The sequence below is a fragment of the Triturus cristatus genome, chromosome 5_2, assembly GCF_964204655.1.
Source record: "Triturus cristatus chromosome 5_2, aTriCri1.1, whole genome shotgun sequence".
Taxonomy (NCBI): Eukaryota; Metazoa; Chordata; class Amphibia; order Caudata; family Salamandridae; genus Triturus; species Triturus cristatus.
Window position 1 is genome coordinate 574,711,195 of NC_140588.1, and position 13,107 is coordinate 574,724,301.

The 13,107-nt window shown below is 53.3% G+C and overlaps 8 non-coding genes across 8 annotated transcripts; all 8 read right to left on the bottom strand.

Annotated features, from left to right (window-relative positions):
- Window positions 1–550: 550 nt before the first annotated feature.
- TRNAE-CUC (transfer RNA glutamic acid (anticodon CUC)) lies at window positions 551–622 on the bottom strand. Its single transcript has one exon. It is a non-coding gene; the product is annotated as a tRNA-Glu (tRNA).
- A 630-nt stretch (window positions 623–1,252) lies between these two features.
- Window positions 1,253–1,324, bottom strand: TRNAE-UUC (transfer RNA glutamic acid (anticodon UUC)). The gene has a single exon. It is a non-coding gene; the product is annotated as a tRNA-Glu (tRNA).
- A 1,458-nt stretch (window positions 1,325–2,782) lies between these two features.
- Window positions 2,783–2,854, bottom strand: TRNAE-CUC (transfer RNA glutamic acid (anticodon CUC)). The gene has a single exon. It is a non-coding gene; the product is annotated as a tRNA-Glu (tRNA).
- Window positions 2,855–3,484: 630 nt separating this feature from the next.
- TRNAE-UUC (transfer RNA glutamic acid (anticodon UUC)) lies at window positions 3,485–3,556 on the bottom strand. The gene has a single exon. It is a non-coding gene; the product is annotated as a tRNA-Glu (tRNA).
- Window positions 3,557–5,008: 1,452 nt separating this feature from the next.
- TRNAE-CUC (transfer RNA glutamic acid (anticodon CUC)) lies at window positions 5,009–5,080 on the bottom strand. Its single transcript has one exon. It is a non-coding gene; the product is annotated as a tRNA-Glu (tRNA).
- Window positions 5,081–5,710: 630 nt separating this feature from the next.
- Window positions 5,711–5,782, bottom strand: TRNAE-UUC (transfer RNA glutamic acid (anticodon UUC)). Its single transcript has one exon. It is a non-coding gene; the product is annotated as a tRNA-Glu (tRNA).
- A 4,386-nt stretch (window positions 5,783–10,168) lies between these two features.
- On the bottom strand, window positions 10,169–10,240 carry TRNAE-UUC (transfer RNA glutamic acid (anticodon UUC)). Its single transcript has one exon. It is a non-coding gene; the product is annotated as a tRNA-Glu (tRNA).
- Window positions 10,241–11,692: 1,452 nt separating this feature from the next.
- TRNAE-CUC (transfer RNA glutamic acid (anticodon CUC)) lies at window positions 11,693–11,764 on the bottom strand. The gene has a single exon. It is a non-coding gene; the product is annotated as a tRNA-Glu (tRNA).
- Between the last annotated feature and the right edge of the window lie 1,343 nt (window positions 11,765–13,107).

A 13,107-nucleotide genomic window follows, 5' to 3' on the forward strand; every position in this document is an offset into this window, starting at 1 on the left:
AACGGAAGACACGTGTGTCCTGAGGGGAGCGCCAGACAGGCATTTCTCCGGCCAGGCAGACCCCTGCAGCACCCGTTAGGCTCCAAAGCCTGTACATTCCCAAGATGCCACTGGTCACTATGCAAATCAGACAGCCCTGGCCACACCCTCTCCGCCGCTGGGCTCTGCTGCTTTCGGTACGTGCAGCTCAGCTTTTTCTTACCCTGAACCAGACTTCCGTTTCAGCAAAAAGGTGGGTTGCAGTGGGTCCGGGATGCCATTTGGAGACAAAGCCTGCGGCCCTGTCAAAGATGACTTCCTGCCGCACACCATGTGGTCAGAAGCCTACGAAAAGAAGCGCACCTCGGAATACAGAATCTCACTTCCTCAAGAGCCTTGCACAAGAGATTTTCCTCCCGCCGAGGAAAGCAACTCAAAGGGAACCTTGCGAAAATGAAATTAGGAGCCAGATTGCGGGATGCTAGGCAAACTGTTTGTCAGAAAAGCAAATTCATTTTGAGAAGCCCTGACCTGCGGGAAGGAAAAGCATTCAAGGGCAGAAGAAGGACTGTTCCCTGACCGGGAATCGAACCCGGGCCGCGGCGGTGAGAGCGCCGAATCCTAACCACTAGACCACCAGGGAACCCAGAGCCATACAGCAAAAGTTCCTACACTGCTCTCCTAGTGACAAAGCTCATGGGGGCTGAAAGCATATTTTATTCTACAGCGAATATGAATCAGAACTTGAAAAAACACTCATGATTCCACCAGACTGTTTGTCACTTCCAAGCACAGGCCATCCCCTCCCCCGTGCTACTGAACCGACGAATTCCTGTACAATCGGGATCCCCGGGAAATCACAAGAGGGACACCTAGTGGCCGCTGATAGCTCAAAGACAGCTGGTACACCTTCTCACACCTACCTCGTTATTCAGCTTGCTGGAAGAATACATTGCGAATGACCGATTCAAGAGTGCAAGGGAGAAGAGTGCTCCAAAGTAGATGTATACATCGCAGCCGGGTTTTCCAGCAATTTACCTTTCTGATGAGCTGGTACTGCACTTTACGCCCACATAGAGCACCTGACTGGGTGGGGGACTGCGTGCGCATGAAGGTGGCTGAGGGCAATGGGAGCAAAGCAACCTGGGACACAGGGGACCCAGCCCCTTTCCTCTGCTTTCGTCTATAGGTCAGGGTGCCTTTTTAAGGACCTTCGATTAAAAAAAGCTGAGCTGCGTGGACAAATTACGCACGTCTACGTCTTAGAGGGATCTTCCCTGACCGGGAATCGAACCCGGGCCGCGGCGGTGAAAGCGCCGAATCCTAGCCACTAGACCACCAGGGAGGAGATGCTCTTGTGAGCCTGCCTTGCTCACTTCCTTATTGTGACTAAGCTAACTCCACTGTATAGATTGCCCATAAAGTACGAGTGGGGAAAAGTTAGGTGTCACACAGTGTGTTTGTCATAAGCAATTACCTTTATCCTCCTGCAAAAGCCTTTTTACTCTGCAATCACCTCTTGCTGGACAGCCTGCGCTGGAGCAGCCAGCATGAAAAGGGAGCTGAGTAAGGCAGGGCCTAGGGTCTCACCAGGGTGGCCGAGTGGTTAAGGCGTTGGACTTAAGATCCAATGGACAGTTGTCCGCATGGGTTCGAGCCCCATCCCTGGTATGGGTTTTCAGCGGGTGTGTAGGAACTTGCAGATGCTTTTTTAAAGCATTTTCCTCTGCCTTCCTCACCCTCCCAGTGCCCTTCCTTAACAGTCCCAATTCACGTCTCAGCTGTGGGGTCTGCTGCTACTCTGCACTTAGCATGGATGCTTCCCAAAGCAATGCAGTGCCACCTACGCAGAGCCCCTGCTTAGAGAAATACACCTCCTATGTCTTTTCCCACTGAAGGGAGCAGGAGGAAGTACTTGCTTCCTGGGGAACATGGGCCTGCCACTGGAATTTGTTAACCCGCCTCTTGCGGATTTCTCCCCTTTCTTTGATTTACACCTGCAGGCTCTCCCTTGCCATCGGAGCAGGATCTGCTGATGCAGGCCCGGCTGGATCAAATGTGCAAAGGCTTGTCCCCAGGCCTCGGGAAAAAATTGAGCAGAGATTCCCGCCTCCGCCTCCGCCTCCGCCTCCTCTTGCCTTCCGAACGGGCTTCCAAACGGGCAATGCCCTGACGGGTCCCCCACGCCCCATCCTGCCCATGCCCACACCCCTGTATATGAGGGTGACCCATGTCCCTCACCCTCCATGCTCGAACGGAAGACACGTGTGTCCTGAGGGGAGCGCCAGACAGGCATTTCTCCGGCCAGGCAGACCCCTGCAGCACCCGTTAGGCTCCAAAGCCTGTACATTCCCAAGATGCCACTGGTCACTATGCAAATCAGACAGCCCTGGCCACACCCTCTCCGCCGCTGGGCTCTGCTGCTTTCGGTACGTGCAGCTCAGCTTTTTCTTACCCTGAACCAGACTTCCGTTTCAGCAAAAAGGTGGGTTGCAGTGGGTCCGGGATGCCATTTGGAGACAAAGCCTGCGGCCCTGTCAAAGATGACTTCCTGCCGCACACCATGTGGTCAGAAGCCTACGAAAAGAAGCGCACCTCGGAATACAGAATCTCACTTCCTCAAGAGCCTTGCACAAGAGATTTTCCTCCCGCCGAGGAAAGCAACTCAAAGGGAACCTTGCGAAAATCAAATTAGGAGCCAGATTGCGGGATGCTAGGCAAACTGTTTGTCAGAAAAGCAAATTCATTTTGAGAAGCCCTGACCTGCGGGAAGGAAAAGCATTCAAGGGCAGAAGAAGGACTGTTCCCTGACCGGGAATCGAACCCGGGCCGCGGCGGTGAGAGCGCCGAATCCTAACCACTAGACCACCAGGGAACCCAGAGCCATACAGCAAAAGTTCCTACACTGCTCTCCTAGTGACAAAGCTCATGGGGGCTGAAAGCATATTTTATTCTACAGCGAATATGAATCAGAACTTGAAAAAACACTCATGATTCCACCAGACTGTTTGTCACTTCCAAGCACAGGCCATCCCCTCCCCCGTGCTACTGAACCGACGAATTCCTGTACAATCGGGATCCCCGGGAAATCACAAGAGGGACACCTAGTGGCCGCTGATAGCTCAAAGACAGCTGGTACACCTTCTCACACCTACCTCGTTATTCAGCTTGCTGGAAGAATACATTGCGAATGACCGATTCAAGAGTGCAAGGGAGAAGAGTGCTCCAAAGTAGATGTATACATCGCAGCCGGGTTTTCCAGCAATTTACCTTTCTGATGAGCTGGTACTGCACTTTACGCCCACATAGAGCACCTGACTGGGTGGGGGACTGCGTGCGCATGAAGGTGGCTGAGGGCAATGGGAGCAAAGCAACCTGGGACACAGGGGACCCAGCCCCTTTCCTCTGCTTTCGTCTATAGGTCGGGGTGCCTTTTTAAGGACCTTCGATTAAAAAAAGCTGAGCTGCGTGGACAAATTACGCACGTCTACGTCTTAGAGGGATCTTCCCTGACCGGGAATCGAACCCGGGCCGCGGCGGTGAAAGCGCCGAATCCTAGCCACTAGACCACCAGGGAGGAGATGCTCTTGTGAGCCTGCCTTGCTCACTTCCTTATTGTGACTAAGCTAACTCCACTGTATAGATTGCCCATAAAGTACGAGTGGGGAAAAGTTAGGTGTCACACAGTGTGTTTGTCATAAGCAATTACCTTTATCCTCCTGCAAAAGCCTTTTTACTCTGCAATCACCTCTTGCTGGACAGCCTGCGCTGGAGCAGCCAGCATGAAAAGGGAGCTGAGTAAGGCAGGGCCTAGGGTCTCACCAGGGTGGCCGAGTGGTTAAGGCGTTGGACTTAAGATCCAATGGACAGTTGTCCGCATGGGTTCGAGCCCCATCCCTGGTATGGGTTTTCAGCGGGTGTGTAGGAACTTGCAGATGCTTTTTTAAAGCATTTTCCTCTGCCCTCCTCACCCTCCCAGTGCCCTTCCTTAACAGTCCCAATTCACGTCTCAGCTGTGGGGTCTGCTGCTACTCTGCACTTAGCATGGATGCTTCCCAAAGCAATGCAGTGCCACCTACGCAGAGCCCCTGCTTAGAGAAATACACCTCCTATGTTTTTTCCCACTGAAGGGAGCAGGAGGAAGTACTTGCTTCCTGGGGAACATGGGCCTGCCACTGGAATTTGTTAACCCGCCTCTTGCGGATTTCTCCCCTTTCTTTGATTTACACTTGCAGGCTCTCCCTTGCCATCGGAGCAGGATCTGCTGATGCAGGCCCGGCTGGATCAAATGTGCAAAGGCTTGTCCCCAGGCCTCGGGAAAAAATTGAGCAGAGATTCCCGCCTCCGCCTCCGCCTCCTCTTGCCTTCCGAACGGGCTTCCAAACGGGCAATGCCCTGACGGGTCCCCCACGCCCCATCCTGCCCATGCCCACACCCCTGTATATGAGGGTGACCCATGTCCCTCACCCTCCATGCTCGAACGGAAGACACGTGTGTCCTGAGGGGAGCGCCAGACAGGCATTTCTCCGGCCAGGCAGACCCCTGCAGCACCCGTTAGGCTCCAAAGCCTGTACATTCCCAAGATGCCACTGGTCACTATGCAAATCAGACAGCCCTGGCCACACCCTCTCCGCCGCTGGGCTCTGCTGCTTTCGGTACGTGCAGCTCAGCTTTTTCTTACCCTGAACCAGACTTCCGTTTCAGCAAAAAGGTGGGTTGCAGTGGGTCCGGGATGCCATTTGGAGACAAAGCCTGCGGCCCTGTCAAAGATGACTTCCTGCCGCACACCATGTGGTCAGAAGCCTACGAAAAGAAGCGCACCTCGGAATACAGAATCTCACTTCCTCAAGAGCCTTGCACAAGAGATTTTCCTCCCGCCGAGGAAAGCAACTCAAAGGGAACCTTGCGAAAATCAAATTAGGAGCCAGATTGCGGGATGCTAGACAAACTGTTTGTCAGAAAAGCAAATTCATTTTGAGAAGCCCTGACCTGCGGGAAGGAAAAGCATTCAAGGGCAGAAGAAGGACTGTTTCCTGACCGGGAATCGAACCCGGGCCACGGCGGTGAGAGCGCCGAATCCTAACCACTAGACCACCAGGGAACCCAGAGCCATACAGCAAAAGTTCCTACACTGCTCTCCTAGTGACAAAGCTCATGGGGGCTGAAAGCATATTTTATTCTACAGCGAATATGAATCAGAACTTGAAAAAACACTCATGATTCCACCAGACTGTTTGTCACTTCCCAGCACAGGCCATCCCCTCCCCCGTGCTACTGAACCGACGAATTCCTGTACAATCGGGATCCCCGGGAAATCACAAGAGGGACACCTAGTGGCCGCTGATAGCTCAAAGACAGCTGGTACACCTTCTCACACCTACCTCGTTATTCAGCTTGCTGGAAGAATACATTGCGAATGACCGATTCAAGAGTGCAAGGGAGAAGAGTGCTCCAAAGTAGATGTATACATCGCAGCCGGGTTTTCCAGCAATTTACCTTTCTGATGAGCTGGTACTGCACTTTACGCCCACATAGAGCACCTGACTGGGTGGGGGACTGCGTGCGCATGAAGGTGGCTGAGGGCAATGGGAGCAAAGCAACCTGGGACACAGGGGACCCAGCCCCTTTCCTCTGCTTTCGTCTATAGGTCGGGGTGCCTTTTTAAGGACCTTCGATTAAAAAAAGCTTAGCTGCGTGGACAAATTACGCACGTCTACGTCTTAGAGGGATCTTCCCTGACCGGGAATCGAACCCGGGCCGCGGCGGTGAAAGCGCCGAATCCTAGCCACTAGACCACCAGGGAGGAGATGCTCTTGTGAGCCTGCCTTGCTCACTTCCTTATTGTGACTAAGCTAACTCCACTGTATAGATTGCCCATAAAGTACGAGTGGGGAAAAGTTAGGTGTCACACAGTGTGTTTGTCATAAGCAATTACCTTTATCCTCCTGCAAAAGCCTTTTTACTCTGCAATCACCTCTTGCTGGACAGCCTGCGCTGGAGCAGCCAGCATGAAAAGGGAGCTGAGTAAGGCAGGGCCTAGGGTCTCACCAGGGTGGCCGAGTGGTTAAGGCGTTGGACTTAAGATCCAATGGACAGTTGTCCGCATGGGTTCGAGCCCCATCCCTGGTATGGGTTTTCAGCGGGTGTGTAGGAACTTGCAGATGCTTTTTTAAAGCATTTTCCTCTGCCTTCCTCACCCTCCCAGTGCCCTTCCTTAACAGTCCCAATTCACGTCTCAGCTGTGGGGTCTGCTGCTACTCTGCACTTAGCATGGATGCTTCCCAAAGCAATGCAGTGCCACCTACGCAGAGCCCCTGCTTAGAGAAATACACCTCCTATGTCTTTTCCCACTGAAGGGAGCAGGAGGAAGTACTTGCTTCCTGGGGAACATGGGCCTGCCACTGGAATTTGTTAACCCGCCTCTTGCGGATTTCTCCCCTTTCTTTGATTTACACCTGCAGGCTCTCCCTTGCCATCGGAGCAGGATCTGCTGATGCAGGCCCGGCTGGATCAAATGTGCAAAGGCTTGTCCCCAGGCCTCGGGAAAAAATTGAGCAGAGATTCCCGCCTCCGCCTCCGCCTCCTCTTGCCTTCCGAACGGGCTTCCAAACGGGCAATGCCCTGACGGGTCCCCCACGCCCCATCCTGCCCATGCCCACACCCCTGTATATGAGGGTGACCCATGTCCCTCACCCTCCATGCTCGAACGGAAGACACGTGTGTCCTGAGGGGAGCGCCAGACAGGCATTTCTCCGGCCAGGCAGACCCCTGCAGCACCCGTTAGGCTCCAAAGCCTGTACATTCCCAAGATGCCACTGGTCACTATGCAAATCAGACAGCCCTGGCCACACCCTCTCCGCCGCTGGGCTCTGCTGCTTTCGGTACGTGCAGCTCAGCTTTTTCTTACCCTGAACCAGACTTCCGTTTCAGCAAAAAGGTGGGTTGCAGTGGGTCCGGGATGCCATTTGGAGACAAAGCCTGCGGCCCTGTCAAAGATGACTTCCTGCCGCACACCATGTGGTCAGAAGCCTACGAAAAGAAGCGCACCTCGGAATACAGAATCTCACTTCCTCAAGAGCCTTGCACAAGAGATTTTCCTCCCGCCGAGGAAACCAACTCAAAGGGAACCTTGCGAAAATCAAATTAGGAGCCAGATTGCGGGATGCTAGGCAAACTGTTTGTCAGAAAAGCAAATTCATTTTGAGAAGCCCTGACCTGCGGGAAGGAAAAGCATTCAAGGGCAGAAGAAGGACTGTTCCCTGACCGGGAATCAAACCCGGGCCGCGCCGGTGAGAGCGCCGAATCCTAACCACTAGACCACCAGGGAACCCAGAGCCATACAGCAAAAGTTCCTACACTGCTCTCCTAGTGACAAAGCTCATGGGGGCTGAAAGCATATTTTATTCTACAGCGAATATGAATCAGAACTTGAAAAAACACTCATGATTCCACCAGACTGTTTGTCACTTCCAAGCACAGGCCATCCCCTCCCCCGTGCTACTGAACCGACGAATTCCTGTACAATCGGGATCCCCGGGAAATCACAAGAGGGACACCTAGTGGCCGCTGATAGCTCAAAGACAGCTGGTACACCTTCTCACACCTACCTCGTTATTCAGCTTGCTGGAAGAATACATTGCGAATGACCGATTCAAGAGTGCAAGGGAGAAGAGTGCTCCAAAGTAGATGTATACATCGCAGCCGGGTTTTCCAGCAATTTACCTTTCTGATGAGCTGGTACTGCACTTTACGCCCACATAGAGCACCTGACTGGGTGGGGGACTGCGTGCGCATGAAGGTGGCTGAGGGCAATGGGAGCAAAGCAACCTGGGACACAGGGGACCCAGCCCCTTTCCTCTGCTTTCGTCTATAGGTCGGGGTGCCTTTTTAAGGACCTTCGATTAAAAAAAGCTGAGCTGCGTGGACAAATTACGCACGTCTACGTCTTAGAGGGATCTTCCCTGACCGGGAATCGAACCCGGGCCGCGGCGGTGAAAGTGCCGAATCCTAGCCACTAGACCACCAGGGAGGAGATGCTCTTGTGAGCCTGCCTTGCTCACTTCCTTATTGTGACTAAGCTAACTCCACTGTATAGATTGCCCATAAAGTACGAGTGGGGAAAAGTTAGGTGTCACACAGTGTGTTTGTCATAAGCAATTACCTTTATCCTCCTGCAAAAGCCTTTTTACTCTGCAATCACCTCTTGCTGGACAGCCTGCGCTGGAGCAGCCAGCATGAAAAGGGAGCTGAGTAAGGCAGGGCCTAGGGTCTCACCAGGGTGGCCGAGTGGTTAAGGCGTTGGACTTAAGATCCAATGGACAGTTGTCCGCATGGGTTCGAGCCCCATCCCTGGTATGGGTTTTCAGCGGGTGTGTAGGAACTTGCAGATGCTTTTTTAAAGCATTTTCCTCTGCCTTCCTCACCCTCCCAGTGCCCTTCCTTAACAGTCCCAATTCACGTCTCAGCTGTGGGGTCTGCTGCTACTCTGCACTTAGCATGGATGCTTCCCAAAGCAATGCAGTGCCACCTACGCAGAGCCCCTGCTTAGAGAAATACACCTCCTATGTCTTTTCCCACTGAAGGGAGCAGGAGGAAGTACTTGCTTCCTGGGGAACATGGGCCTGCCACTGGAATTTGTTAACCCGCCTCTTGCGGATTTCTCCCCTTTCTTTGATTTACACCTGCAGGCTCTCCCTTGCCATCGGAGCAGGATCTGCTGATGCAGGCCCGGCAGGATCAAATGTGCAAAGGCTTGTCCCCAGGCCTCGGGAAAAAATTGAGCAGAGATTCCCGCCTCCGCCTCCGCCTCCGCCTCCTCTTGCCTTCCGAACGGGCTTCCAAACGGGCAATGCCCTGACGGGTCCCCCACGCCCCATCCTGCCCATGCCCACACCCCTGTATATGAGGGTGACCCATGTCCCTCACCCTCCATGCTCGAACGGAAGACACGTGTGTCCTGAGGGGAGCGCCAGACAGGCATTTCTCCGGCCAGGCAGACCCCTGCAGCACCCGTTAGGCTCCAAAGCCTGTACATTCCCAAGATGCCACTGGTCACTATGCAAATCAGACAGCCCTGGCCACACCCTCTCCGCCGCTGGGCTCTGCTGCTTTCGGTACGTGCAGCTCAGCTTTTTCTTACCCTGAACCAGACTTCCGTTTCAGCAAAAAGGTGGGTTGCAGTGGGTCCGGGATGCCATTTGGAGACAAAGCCTGCGGCCCTGTCAAAGATGACTTCCTGCCGCACACCATGTGGTCAGAAGCCTACGAAAAGAAGCGCACCTCGGAATACAGAATCTCACTTCCTCAAGAGCCTTGCACAAGAGATTTTCCTCCCGCCGAGGAAAGCAACTCAAAGGGAACCTTGCGAAAATCAAATTAGGAGCCAGATTGCGGGATGCTAGGCAAACTGTTTGTCAGAAAAGCAAATTCATTTTGAGAAGCCCTGACCTGCGGGAAGGAAAAGCATTCAAGGGCAGAAGAAGGACTGTTCCCTGACCGGGAATCGAACCCGGGCCGCGGCAGTGAGAGCGCCGAATCCTAACCACTAGACCACCAGGGAACCCAGAGCCATACAGCAAAAGTTCCTACACTGCTCTCCTAGTGACAAAGCTCATGGGGGCTGAAAGCATATTTTATTCTACAGCGAATATGAATCAGAACTTGAAAAAACACTCATGATTCCACCAGACTGTTTGTCACTTCCAAGCACAGGCCATCCCCTCCCCCGTGCTACTGAACCGACGAATTCCTGTACAATCGGGATCCCCGGGAAATCACAAGAGGGACACCTAGTGGCCGCTGATAGCTCAAAGACAGCTGGTACACCTTCTCACACCTACCTCGTTATTCAGCTTGCTGGAAGAATACATTGCGAATGACCGATTCAAGAGTGCAAGGGAGAAGAGTGCTCCAAAGTAGATGTATACATCGCAGCCGGGTTTTCCAGCAATTTACCTTTCTGATGAGCTGGTACTGCACTTTACGCCCACATAGAGCACCTGACTGGGTGGGGGACTGCGTGCGCATGAAGGTGGCTGAGGGCAATGGGAGCAAAGCAACCTGGGACACAGGGGACCCAGCCCCTTTCCTCTGCTTTCGTCTATAGGTCGGGGTGCCTTTTTAAGGACCTTCGATTAAAAAAAGCTGAGCTGCGTGGACAAATTACGCACGTCTACGTCTTAGAGGGATCTTCCCTGACCGGGAATCGAACCCGGGCCGCGGCGGTGAAAGCGCCGAATCCTAGCCACTAGACCACCAGGGAGGAGATGCTCTTGTGAGCCTGCCTTGCTCACTTCCTTATTGTGACTAAGCTAACTCCACTGTATAGATTGCCCATAAAGTACGAGTGGGGAAAAGTTAGGTGTCACACAGTGTGTTTGTCATAAGCAATTACCTTTATCCTCCTGCAAAAGCCTTTTTACTCTGCAATCACCTCTTGCTGGACAGCCTGCGCTGGAGCAGCCAGCATGAAAAGGGAGCTGAGTAAGGCAGGGCCTAGGGTCTCACCAGGGTGGCCGAGTGGTTAAGGCGTTGGACTTAAGATCCAATGGACAGTTGTCCGCATGGGTTCGAGCCCCATCCCTGGTATGGGTTTTCAGCGGGTGTGTAGGAACTTGCAGATGCTTTTTTAAAGCATTTTCCTCTGCCCTCCTCACCCTCCCAGTGCCCTTCCTTAACAGTCCCAATTCACGTCTCAGCTGTGGGGTCTGCTGCTACTCTGCACTTAGCATGGATGCTTCCCAAAGCAATGCAGTGCCACCTACGCAGAGCCCCTGCTTAGAGAAATACACCTCCTATGTCTTTTCCCACTGAAGGGAGCAGGAGGAAGTACTTGCTTCCTGGGGAACATGGGCCTGCCACTGGAATTTGTTAACCCGCCTCTTGCGGATTTCTCCCCTTTCTTTGATTTACACTTGCAGGCTCTCCCTTGCCATCGGAGCAGGATCTGCTGATGCAGGCCCGGCTGGATCAAATGTGCAAAGGCTTGTCCCCAGGCCTCGGGAAAAAATTGAGCAGAGATTCCCGCCTCCGCCTCCGCCTCCTCTTGCCTTCCGAACGGGCTTCCAAACGGGCAATGCCCTGACGGGTCCCCCACGCCCCATCCTGCCCATGCCCACACCCCTGTATATGAGGGTGACCCATGTCCCTCACCCTCCATGCTCGAACGGAAGACACGTGTGTCCTGAGGGGAGCGCCAGACAGGCATTTCTCCGGCCAGGCAGACCCCTGCAGCACCCGTTAGGCTCCAAAGCCTGTACATTCCCAAGATGCCACTGGTCACTATGCAAATCAGACAGCCCTGGCCACACCCTCTCCGCCGCTGGGCTCTGCTGCTTTCGGTACGTGCAGCTCAGCTTTTTCTTACCCTGAACCAGACTTCCGTTTCAGCAAAAAGGTGGGTTGCAGTGGGTCCGGGATGCCATTTGGAGACAAAGCCTGCGGCCCTGTCAAAGATGACTTCCTGCCGCACACCATGTGGTCAGAAGCCTACGAAAAGAAGCGCACCTCGGAATACAGAATCTCACTTCCTCAAGAGCCTTGCACAAGAGATTTTCCTCCCGCCGAGGAAAGCAACTCAAAGGGAACCTTGCGAAAATCAAATTAGGAGCCAGATTGCGGGATGCTAGGCAAACTGTTTGTCAGAAAAGCAAATTCATTTTGAGAAGCCCTGACCTGCGGGAAGGAAAAGCATTCAAGGGCAGAAGAAGGACTGTTTCCTGACCGGGAATCGAACCCGGGCCACGGCGGTGAGAGCGCCGAATCCTAACCACTAGACCACCAGGGAACCCAGAGCCATACAGCAAAAGTTCCTACACTGCTCTCCTAGTGACAAAGCTCATGGGGGCTGAAAGCATATTTTATTCTACAGCGAATATGAATCAGAACTTGAAAAAACACTCATGATTCCACCAGACTGTTTGTCACTTCCCAGCACAGGCCATCCCCTCCCCCGTGCTACTGAACCGACGAATTCCTGTACAATCGGGATCCCCGGGAAATCACAAGAGGGACACCTAGTGGCCGCTGATAGCTCAAAGACAGCTGGTACACCTTCTCACACCTACCTCGTTATTCAGCTTGCTGGAAGAATACATTGCGAATGACCGATTCAAGAGTGCAAGGGAGAAGAGTGCTCCAAAGTAGATGTATACATCGCAGCCGGGTTTTCCAGCAATTTACCTTTCTGATGAGCTGGTACTGCACTTTACGCCCACATAGAGCACCTGACTGGGTGGGGGACTGCGTGCGCATGAAGGTGGCTGAGGGCAATGGGAGCAAAGCAACCTGGGACACAGGGGACCCAGCCCCTTTCCTCTGCTTTCGTCTATAGGTCGGGGTGCCTTTTTAAGGACCTTCGATTAAAAAAAGCTTAGCTGCGTGGACAAATTACGCACGTCTACGTCTGAGAGGGATCTTCCCTGACCGGGAATCGAACCCGGGCCGCGGCAGTGAAAGCGCCGAATCCTAGCCACTAGACCACCAGGGAGGAGATGCTCTTGTGAGCCTGCCTTGCTCACTTCCTTATTGTGACTAAGCTAACTCCACTGTATAGATTGCCCATAAAGTACGAGTGGGGAAAAGTTAGGTGTCACACAGTGTGTTTGTCATAAGCAATTACCTTTATCCTCCTGCAAAAGCCTTTTTACTCTGCAATCACCTCTTGCTGGACAGCCTGCGCTGGAGCAGCCAGCATGAAAAGGGAGCTGAGTAAGGCAGGGCCTAGGGTCTCACCAGGGTGGCCGAGTGGTTAAGACGTTGGACTTAAGATCCAATGGACAGTTGTCCGCATGGGTTCGAGCCCCATCCCTGGTATGGGTTTTCAGCGGGTGTGTAGGAACTTGCAAATGCTTTTTTAAAGCATTTTCCTCTGCCTTCCTCACCCTCCCAGTGCCCTTCCTTAACAGTCCCAATTCACGTCTCAGCTGTGGGGTCTGCTGCTACTCTGCACTTAGCATGGATGCTTCCCAAAGCAATGCAGTGCCACCTACGCAGAGCCCCTGCTTAGAGAAATACACCTCCTATGTCTTTTCCCACTGAAGGGAGCAGGAGGAAGTACTTGCTTCCTGGGGAACATGGGCCTGCCACTGGAATTTGTTAACCCGCCTCTTGCGGATTTCTCCCCTTTCT